Genomic DNA, 10,259 nt, shown 5'->3' with positions numbered 1-10,259 from the left:
GCTGAGAACATAATCAAAAAGGCAAATAGACAACTCACAGAACGAGAGAAAATATTTGAATGCTGTACATATTGATAAAGGACTGATAAGCAGAATCTACAAGGATCTCAAACAAATTAACAAGAAAAGATCAAACAACCTCATTAAAAACTGAGCAAAAGCAATGAACAGAAACATTTCTAATGAAGACACACTAATGACCAACAAATACATGAAAAAATGCTCAGCATCTCTAATCATTGAGGAAATGCAAAACTACATTGAGATATCACCTAACCCCAGTGAGAGTGACTCAGATAATAAAGTCCTAAAGCAACAGAAATGCTGGCAGGGATGTGGAGAGAAAGGAATTCATATATGCCATTTGTGAGACTGCAAACAAGCACAACATCTATGGACAGTAGTGTGGAGATACCTCCAAAAAACCTAGAATAAACCTACCATTGGATCCAATGATGAATATATCACCAAAGGAATAAAGGTCATTTTATGAAAAGGAAACCTGCACTCAAATTTTATAGCAGCAAAATTCATAATTCCAAAGACATGGAAACAACCTAGTGGCCACTAATACATGGAGAGATTAATAAAATGTAGTATATACAAATCATGTACTACTCAGCCTTTAAAAAAGAAATGACAATCTAGAATCTTTTGTGACAACCTAGGTGGAACTGGACACCATTCTTCCAAGTGAAATATCACAAGAATGGAGAACAAACACATGTACTCAATATCAAACTGGAACTAATCAATTAACACTGAAGTACCTATATAGAAGTAAATTTCAGTGAAAATCAAGCTGGCAGAGAGGAGAGAAGGGGATGTACCCATGCACATCTACTGAGTATAGTGCACACTGTCTGGGTGAAAGTACACTTATAACATTGACTCAATCTGTATAAAAACAAAGTATGCAAATAAAACATGTGTACCCCCTAATATTCAGAAATTTAAAAAACACCAAAAGTAAACTACACCATTCTTTCTTTCTTTTAAGGTGTTTTTTTTTTTTTTTTTTTTTTTTTTTTTTTTTTGCAGTTTTTGGCTGGGGCTGGGTTTGAACCCGCCATCTCTGGTATACGGGGCCAGTGCCCTACTTCTTTGAGCCACAGGTGCTGCCCTGTTCTTTCTTTCTTATATTGCTTTTGATTCTTTGTCCAGTATCACTTGACTATATTTTTGTGAGTATATTTCTAGACTCTCTATTTTGTTCCTTTGATTGATGTGTCTATATTATCCATTCTTGGTCACTGTAGCTTTATAGTAAGTCTTAATATTGGGTAGAGTTGGTGTTGTTTGTCTTTCCATATTACCTTTCTAATCAGTTTGTTTATATGCACAAAATAATTTGGATTGAATTTGCTCTTTCTTCCTACTTTCCCCAAGTGAAAGCCTAGATTATTGATTTTAGATCTTTGTATGAAATATATGCATTCAATGTGATAAATTTCTTTCTAGGCACTACTTTCACAGCACCCCACAAAGTTTAGAAATCTGTTATTTATTTTTCATTCAGGTTAAAATATTTTTTAAATTTGTCTTAGGCTTTTTTCCCACATGTTTTATTTATTTATTTTGTCTTTTCAAGCAAATAAATACTTTTATTAACATGGTAAGTTTTTTTTTTTTTTTTCTTAACATGGTAGGGTTTTGACCTCAAATACTTGTCAGGTGTGCTCAGATAAACTTATAGACAGTGTATGAACCTTAAAGATGCCTCTTCCCAGTCCAGTTTAGGGTCCAGTGCAGACAATTCCATGATTTCCTCTCCTATCCACTTAAGGTCTTTTGCAAATAACTTTTCCATTTTATGCCCAGGATCCCTCAAAATGGATCAAGATATTACATCAACTCGTACAGAATATCAAGATTGCATCCTCCGTTCTAAGTTCTAAGTCAGATAAAGATGAGTTAGGTTGTCCAAATAAACTCACCAGACAATTACATCAGATAGTGTACCACATAGAATTTAAATTTTGAACAAAATACATCTCTTCTCCTTTGGTCTCACACAGAAATTAAAGTCCCCAAATACAGACAATACTATTTTCTACCTCTTCTCCAGATTCATCAGGCCTACCCAGATCAGCCCCATCCACATTTCCAGCTGAAATCTGGTCTTTTCTTCAGCAGCTGTTGCGTGGGGTTGTCTTCTAGAATCTGGTCCTTTCTTCAGCAGCTGTTGCGTGGGGTTGTCTTCTAGAATCAACAGAGCTCTTTCAGCACCTCCAGAGCTGAAGAACTCTGAGTCTTGTGTGTCACATGCAGACCCAAAGTTCCAGGGAGCTATCAGGTCACACAAGAAAGAGCAAATCACCTCAAAATTTAGAAATAACAACCAAAGCCAAGGAACAAATGTGACTGCTGCAAGAGCTTGCAGTCTAGGCCCTAATTTCTGCATGTGAAAGCATTTCCCAAAAAAAAGTTATTTCCCCAAACAAAAACATTAATAATCAAAAACTCATATTGAGATCATCAACCACAGACCATAGCAGAAACCTGGTGCAAGTGAAGGACAGACTGTAGACAGAGGAAAAAAAGAAAACAAAAGGCTCTTTCCTTACAGCTTCTCCAGGGTGTCAGCCACTCGCCATCAGCTGACCAGAATCCATTGGCTGTATACCGCCAAGGCTGTTTCGCTAGGACTGGCTGTTCTCTATCCACAGGACCAGCTCCACCAACATCTCTGCCATCTTCATGATCTCCGATCTCCGTCGTCTTGTGCTCAGCCTTCTCGCACCTCTTGGTACCTCTGCCTTCGACTCCATCGTTTGGGTTCTGAAGATGATTCAGTGTGCTCTCCTCTGCGGCCTCCACCTGAAGGTTGAGCATATTGTCCGTTTTCCGCATGTGCATCCCCCCACCCCCCATGCTCACGGGTGAGAGATGCGATGTCCTAGCACATCTCATTGATGACAGGCAGCAGAAACTGCTCCAAGTCTTCCTCGGGCTCCAGCACCTCCACTTCCTCTGGCTTGGCCAGCTCGACAGTGTCCAGGGGCTGCATCGTTTCTTGCTGCTTTGGAACTGTGGTCACAATGTCTGGAGCAGAAAAGCAGTGGACAAAATCCACATGTATTATTTAGAAGTGTGTTATTTGTCTCCAAATATTTAAGACTTTTTTCAACTATCATTCTATTATTGATTTCATTTAATTTCATTTTGGTCTGAGAGCATACTTTATATATACATATATATGTTGTTTTGTTTTGTTTGATATTTATTAAGGTGCATTTTATGGCTCAATGTGTTGATTAATAAATATTCTATTTAAGCTAGAGAAGAGGAATATACATTTTGAGTAAAGTATTCTATAAAGCCAAGTCCATTCAGCTGACGGATGGTGGGTGCTGTTCAGTTCAACTGCATCTTTGCTGATTTTCTGCTCACTGGATCTATTACTGAGAGAGGTGTGCTGCCATCTCCAAGTGTAATAGTGGATTTGTCTATTTTTCCTTGCAGTTCTTTGGTTTTTGTCAAACATATTCTGATACTCTGTTGTTAGGGACAAACACATTAAAATTGTACATTTTCTTAGAGAATTGACCCTTTTGTCATTACGTAATGATCCTGTTTATTCCTGACTTTCCTTGCTCTGAGATCTCCTTTGTCTGAGGTTGATACTGCCCCCCAGCTTTGCTTTCACCAGCGTTAGCTTTGCACATCTCCATCCCTTTGCTTTTACTCTCTCTGTGTCTTTAAATTTATGGTGAGTTTCTTATAGACAACCTATAATTGGGTCTTGCTTTTTAAATCTACTCTCAGTCTCTGTCCTTTAATTGGTGTATTTTGAAGGGAATTGCTTATATAGTTGACTTAATATTTATAACTCTTTTCTATACATTTCCCTCATTAAGGGGTTTTAGATTTTCTTACTTGTTTGACATAATAGCTAATGTCATAAACATCCTTTCAATCACCTCTTTAAGTAAATACCATACATTTTTCCTTATGTTTAACTTTTATTAAATCCAAGATATATTTTCTTCACTTTTTTCTTCACCTATTTATTCCTTTCATATTTTTCAGTGGTATTATTTAGCAGTATGACCCTATAGCCAGCTCCATAAGCAAGAAAACCCTTTAAATAGATTTTTTGTTTGTTGGTTGCTTTTGTTTGCAGATATCTTGTGCTTCAAATTCTTAGGCCAGTAAGATTTGCTGACCAGAACTTTGTAACTTTCTGATGAACTGATGCATTCCCTTCTGAGTTCCTTTCCCAGAAACAAAGGAGTCTCCTTGTAGCCATGAGGCTCGCACTACCTCTTTGTCTGGTAAAGACAAGATAAGTGATACCCACCACATATGGTGCCCAAGGACCCACTGAGCAGCCTACTCCCTGCATCCCACTTGTGAACAAGGGTGAATGACTGACTGATACTGAATCCTAGCACATTGTACTAACAAAATCCTTGCCCTAGGAGGGAATTATCCACCATTTTTTGATCATGGGATGTACTTATATGTACTAGAGTAATTTCTCACTATGCTTGTGTGCTCTGCACTCCAACATTCTGGCGCAGTGAACAGGGTGAGCAGGGTACAAAGGGTGTTCTTCGTGAAACTAGCCTGGCCAGCTTCTTCAGGGACACCCTACTTCGACGCTCCAGACAAAGTGGTGTATAACTAAGTAAGTCATTGACAACTAAAACCAAAAAGATAACGGTCGTGTGGGGTACACCAGACTCTTTGGAATAAATAAAGGTAAAATGGATAATAATCATTCCTTGAAGGAACAGTATGTTGCTTTGCTCAAAACTTTGCTGCAAACAACAGGAGTCTCCTTGAAGACTAAAACTCTAAGGGGATTATTTCAAGTAGTAACTAAGCACTGTTACTGGCTTATACCAGAAAAGAAAAATCAGTTAAATATCAAAGTGTGGAGCAAAGTAGTAACTGCTCTTAGGAGAGCACACCAGCAGGGAGAATTTATTAATAGAGAGGTTTAGACTGCATATCATTTGGTTACAGGCACCTTAGAACCATTGCAGTCTAACTCTGACACAGACAGTACTTTTGATGATCTGCTACCCCCACCTCCGACTACTGAGGAGGGTGCAGGTGCTGAACAACCTATATATGATGTACCTTTAAAAAGTCCTGATGGGATGCACTGTTCTATGCATTGCCCCCCTGACAAGGACTCATCTGATCCAGAGCATAGCGAAACTGATTCTGACAATACTATTACCCATGTCTCTGTTGCGGAAGACTTTAAGAGTCTTCAAAAGTTACTTACTGAAGGTTTTTTATCCATGGAAAAGTGGCTTCAGGAATTAGAAAAGCGGCAAACTGGCCCTTGATATGTAGAAACTTTCAGGCCCCCTCCCGCAGCTCCTTCTGCTGTTCCCAAAATTGCCCCAACCACTCCACCAGCATTATATCCAGTCTGGCCTGATCCTAAAAGCCCTAGAATTCACTTTAATGTCGAGCCTGATAATTTTAATATTGTTCCTGATGCAGAGGCTTCTACTACCTCTAGAAAAGGGAAGGAGGAATCCTTATTCATGCCTGTAACTCAGGTATATGACGAGCAAGGCAATGCTACCATCAATTATACTGAAGACCCGATTAAGATTCTGAGAATTTGGAAAGATGTGATTCATACTTATGGGCTCAATTCACCCTATGTGGTGGACATCCTATCTTCTTATTGTGGAAGGTATCACTTCATTCCTTTAGATTGGGACACTTTGGCTTGTACCACCTTGAGCCCAGGTCAGTATATTCAATTCAAATCTTGGTGGACTGAAAAGGCAAAAATACAAGTACATAGGAACGAAGTTGCTGGTGGACTAACTTTTAAAGAACTAACAGGGACTGGACCTTCTGAGACAGTGAATGCTCAGGCAGCTCTGACCCCTGAACAGATAATACAAGTAAGGGATGTCCATATCAGAGCTTGGCAACCTTTAGATCACAAGGGTGAAACAGCACCAGTTTTTTGTGAAGGCAGGTGTGAAAGCACAGGAAAACATGTTTTTTGGTATACTTTTCTAAATAACTGCCCCCAGTGTAAGGTAACTTTTAACACTGATACCCAGATTGAAGGTTTAGTGGATACAGGAGCTGATGTCTCTATCATCACCACACATATGTGGCCAAAGAATTGGCCTAAGACACGTGTCCAGGCTACTTTTGTTGGCCTTGGGACTACGACTAATATTGAACAAAGTATGTTAGACTTACCCTGCAAAGGGCCTGATGGACAGAAGGCTTGTGTCTGCCCATATGTTGCCCCTATAGCAATAACATTGTGGGGAAGAGATTTATTACAACAATGGGGTGCTATGTTTACTATTTCCACTATCTCTAAAACTGTTAAAAATATCATGTTTAATATGGGGTTTGATCTGACTCAGCCCAGCATTGTCAGAGAGCCTGAAGTAATTCGAATTGGTCATGATAAGACAGGTCTCAGACTTCCCACTTTAACAGAGGATTTTTCCTAGAGGCCACTGCCCGACAGCTCTTTGCCTTCTCTCTGCAATGGAAAACCAATAAACCAGTTTGGATGGAGCAGTGGTCCCTTCCTCTAAAAAAGTTTGAAGCACTTCATCAATTAAATAATTTAGTAGAACAGATAATGAATCTACTTATATCTCTAACAGATGTCAAGTCTTTTTTAAATTATATAATATCGAACATATCACAGGAATTCCAAGTAATAGCACTGGACAAGCTATTATCGAAAGGCAAAATCAAATTTTGAAAGAAATACTTTTAAAATTGAAAAAAAGAGGGGAACAGTATAACATCACCCCTAGAAATAGATTATTTTCAGCTCTTTTTATATTAATTTTTTAAAATATGAATGAGAAAAATGAAATACCAGCTTATAAACATTGGGTAACTGTGACCTCACCCCCTCTTAACCAATCAGTTTATTATAAAGATATAATTAAGAATGTATGGATACCAGCTACTGTATTATGTTGGGGGAAGAGGCTATGTTTATATTTCCATAGGAGATAATAAACTCTGGGTTCCAGATAAGAATTTAAAATTATGACACTGCCCAGAGGTAGTAATACCACAAAAGGAAGATGAAGAAGAGGGTGGTGAAATGATTAACAACCAATTTGAACAAGACGAGCATGAGCTGATCCCAGAGAAAGAGACAGGACCTTATGCAGAGAACACTGAAATTGTCTGATGTTACTTAGGATCAGTTAAAGAAATTATGTGATACTGCCAAAGGTGTGGTATGTAAAACCCAACAAGAGATGACTACTGTTAATTTCCTTTTAGCTGTTATTGCTATTCTATCAATAACAGCAAGGGGAGAGACTTACCATTATTGGACATATATCCAATGGTCTTATCATTACTGGACATATGTCCCTAACCCTCCTTTACTAAGAGGTTGGATGGAACCTACTGTACCTATTTATATTAATGATTCTGCCTGGCTTCCAGGCTCCTATGAAACCAGGGGACCTTTTAAACCAGAGGAAGAAGGCACTATCATTTTTAATTATACTACTGGAGTGACCAATCCCCCCATTTGTATTGGTAACACTATGCATTGTCTCCATATGTCTATGTAAGCATGGGTGAGCTCATACGAATATCCATCAAACAAACTACATTTGGTGTCTCAAATGTATATGTTGAGTACATATGCATGGGATAAACATCAAGTTAAAAATGTGCTCACTAATCTAGAATTACCCCCATGCCAGATGCATTCTTTTAAAGAAATTCATAATTGGATTCATTGGGTGAAATGTAAAGGACAACATCCCTTTATGTTGAAAAATACCACATATGGAGAGATTGTGGATTGGGGACCTATTGCAAGATTACAAACCTCATCTGGTGCTCCTGTTCCATTTGATGTCCCAGTCGACATCCCAATGGAGAATTACAAGTATCCATCAACGAAAGATGTAGTTGGAATAGTCACTGGTTACCCTATGCATTGGAGCAATGGTGGGTTTTCACCCCCTCCCCCAGTCTTGGGAGTTATCCAAAGTAAGTTCATTTGTGGAAGGTTGCTGTTGCCATGCAGACTGTTAAAGCCTGGAGGGGTAGTCTGCCTCATGAGCCTGAGAATAATCAATACACTATGAGTTTTGAAGTTAAAGATACTCGATATATTCAGGCTTGCCTACCATTACTTTTTGTGTGACTTAAAGGAAATGTAAATTGGAACAAGGAAACAGGAAAATTATTTTGTCTTGCTTGCCAATTATTTACTTGCATTAACAAATCTGTGAGTTTTGATCCCTCTAATGAACAACTGTATCTATTGAGAGCTTGAACCAGAGTTTGGCTGCCAGTAGATTTGGCAAGACCCTGCCAAGAGTCCCTGGCTGTATCAATATTGCAGCTGTTGGCTAAGAGAATCCTGAAGAGAAGTCGCTGGTTTATTGGACTGTTGATTGCTACCATTTTGGGGATCATTGCTGTTACTGTAACTGTTGCTACAACGAGAGTTGCCTTGACACGAAATATAAGGTACAGACTTTTGTTGCTGATTGGCACAGAAATTCAGTACAGTTATTGATTGCCAAAAGACAAATAGATACTGAAATGTCTAATGAAATTTCTGATTTGGAACAGACAGTTGTTATGATGGGTGATGAATTGGTTAGTTTAATAAGGCAGACAAAACAAAAATTTGGTTGGAATATTACCACTTTTTGTATTACCCTTGTAAAATATAATGAAACAAGATTTCCCTGGAAGAAAGTTAGAAAACATTTGCTTAATTATGAGAATTTAACTAATGATATTATGAATTTACAGAATAAAGTGGATTATACTTTCCAACCTAAGTTGGAAAAGGTGGATAGTGATGACATCTTGAAGGGATTAGCAAAAGGAATAGAACAAATGAATCCTATGCCCAAGATCAATGGGTTTATTGGAAGTACTGTTGGATCTTTTGCTTTGCTACTTATCTTTTATTTAATTTTATATATTGTGTGTAAGAAGTTACATCAAACTAGTATGGAGAATGAAAGACATGCTGCCGTTTTTGCTTTAATGATGTCTGATGTTAATGCCAATAAGAAAAAGAAGGGGGAAATACAGGAGAAAGGCCTATATGCTTCTGGCCAAAAAAAGCTGTTTGAGAGAAAGCAGTGAAAAGACTTTGTGCAGGCATACTTGTGAGAAATGGAGGCAGAATCCCATATGGCCGGGTTGGTTGTGGGCCCAAAACCCCCTGACCAAAGGTCAGCTTGGTCCATTGCAAGTGTAAAACCCCACTGACTTAAGGCCCAATGGGAGTAGAGGTTTGCACACAAATTTCTGTATGCTCTAGAAGTTTCTTAATTATGCCTTTTTTTTTAAAGGTCGAAGTAACTGCCTCCAAATGGCCAGGTCAGTAGGACAGATTTTCAAACCGTCTCTTTCCTCCATAGCCTCAGGCTTCATCAGATAAGAACAAAAGAAGTAATGGCTAACAACACGTGGTCCATTAAATTATGTTAAACCTGGTTATGTTGGGGGGGCGTGGTCAAGATGGCGGACTGTAGCCAGATTTTTACAGAAGCTCCTGTCCAGAAGAAGGCTTAAAGGACAAAAGTTTAGCAAAGGAGCTGATGGTTCAGAGCAGAGCAGAGAGAGATTGAAGTGCACCCTTCAACCTTCCTGAGGTGAGCTGTGACCCCAAAAATACAACTAAAAAGTACAAAATCCACCACCAAGCGGACAGGAGTCCCCTCCCCCACAACAAGGGCTCACAGTTTACTCCATGAAAACAAATAAGCAGAGTTCAAACTTCCTCCCACTCTATCCCATGGGAAAGACCCCCTAAAAACTGGACCTCCTACTCCTGCTGGCATGCCATGGCACCCTCCTGCCAGGCATAAAACTGTATATATTCCCCACCTTCAGCATTGAACTCTGAGGAGTCCCCACCCACCCACTCCGAGGTCTGGAGATTTGTTACCTATGGAGTTCAGATTCTTGGGCATCTCCTTGAGAGAAGTGGAGGGGGAAAGGGCTTGTGCTGCCTGTGCTGACTGTGGCACAGGCATGAGGAGAAGAAAATTGGCTTGGAGGAAGCCATACACCAACAGTGGTATCCTGAGCTGTGAATTGACACCATTCCAGCCCCATCTCTCTGGGCAACTAGAGGTTCCAGACAGCAGCCACAGGCAGAATGCTGATAACTTTAAAGTAAAGAGCCCATTAGCGCCAGCCCTCAGGGTAACACAGCTGGGACAAAGGCAGTGGGCAGGCAGAGGCTGGAATTGACACCTGAGTGTAAACTGCTATTTGTCTGCTTCCCAGAGCTGAGT

The 10,259-nt window shown here is 39.4% G+C and overlaps 1 pseudogene; it reads right to left on the bottom strand.

Annotated features, from left to right (window-relative positions):
* Positions 1-2,642: 2,642 nt before the first annotated feature.
* LOC100957892 lies at positions 2,643-3,010 on the bottom strand (annotated as a pseudogene).
* Between the last annotated feature and the right edge of the window lie 7,249 nt (positions 3,011-10,259).

The sequence above is a fragment of the Otolemur garnettii genome, unplaced genomic scaffold (assembly GCF_000181295.1).
Source record: "Otolemur garnettii isolate 467f Iridium unplaced genomic scaffold, OtoGar3 scaffold00154, whole genome shotgun sequence".
Classification (NCBI taxonomy): domain Eukaryota; kingdom Metazoa; phylum Chordata; class Mammalia; order Primates; family Galagidae; genus Otolemur; species Otolemur garnettii.
This window is presented reverse-complemented; position numbering and strand designations above follow the sequence as displayed.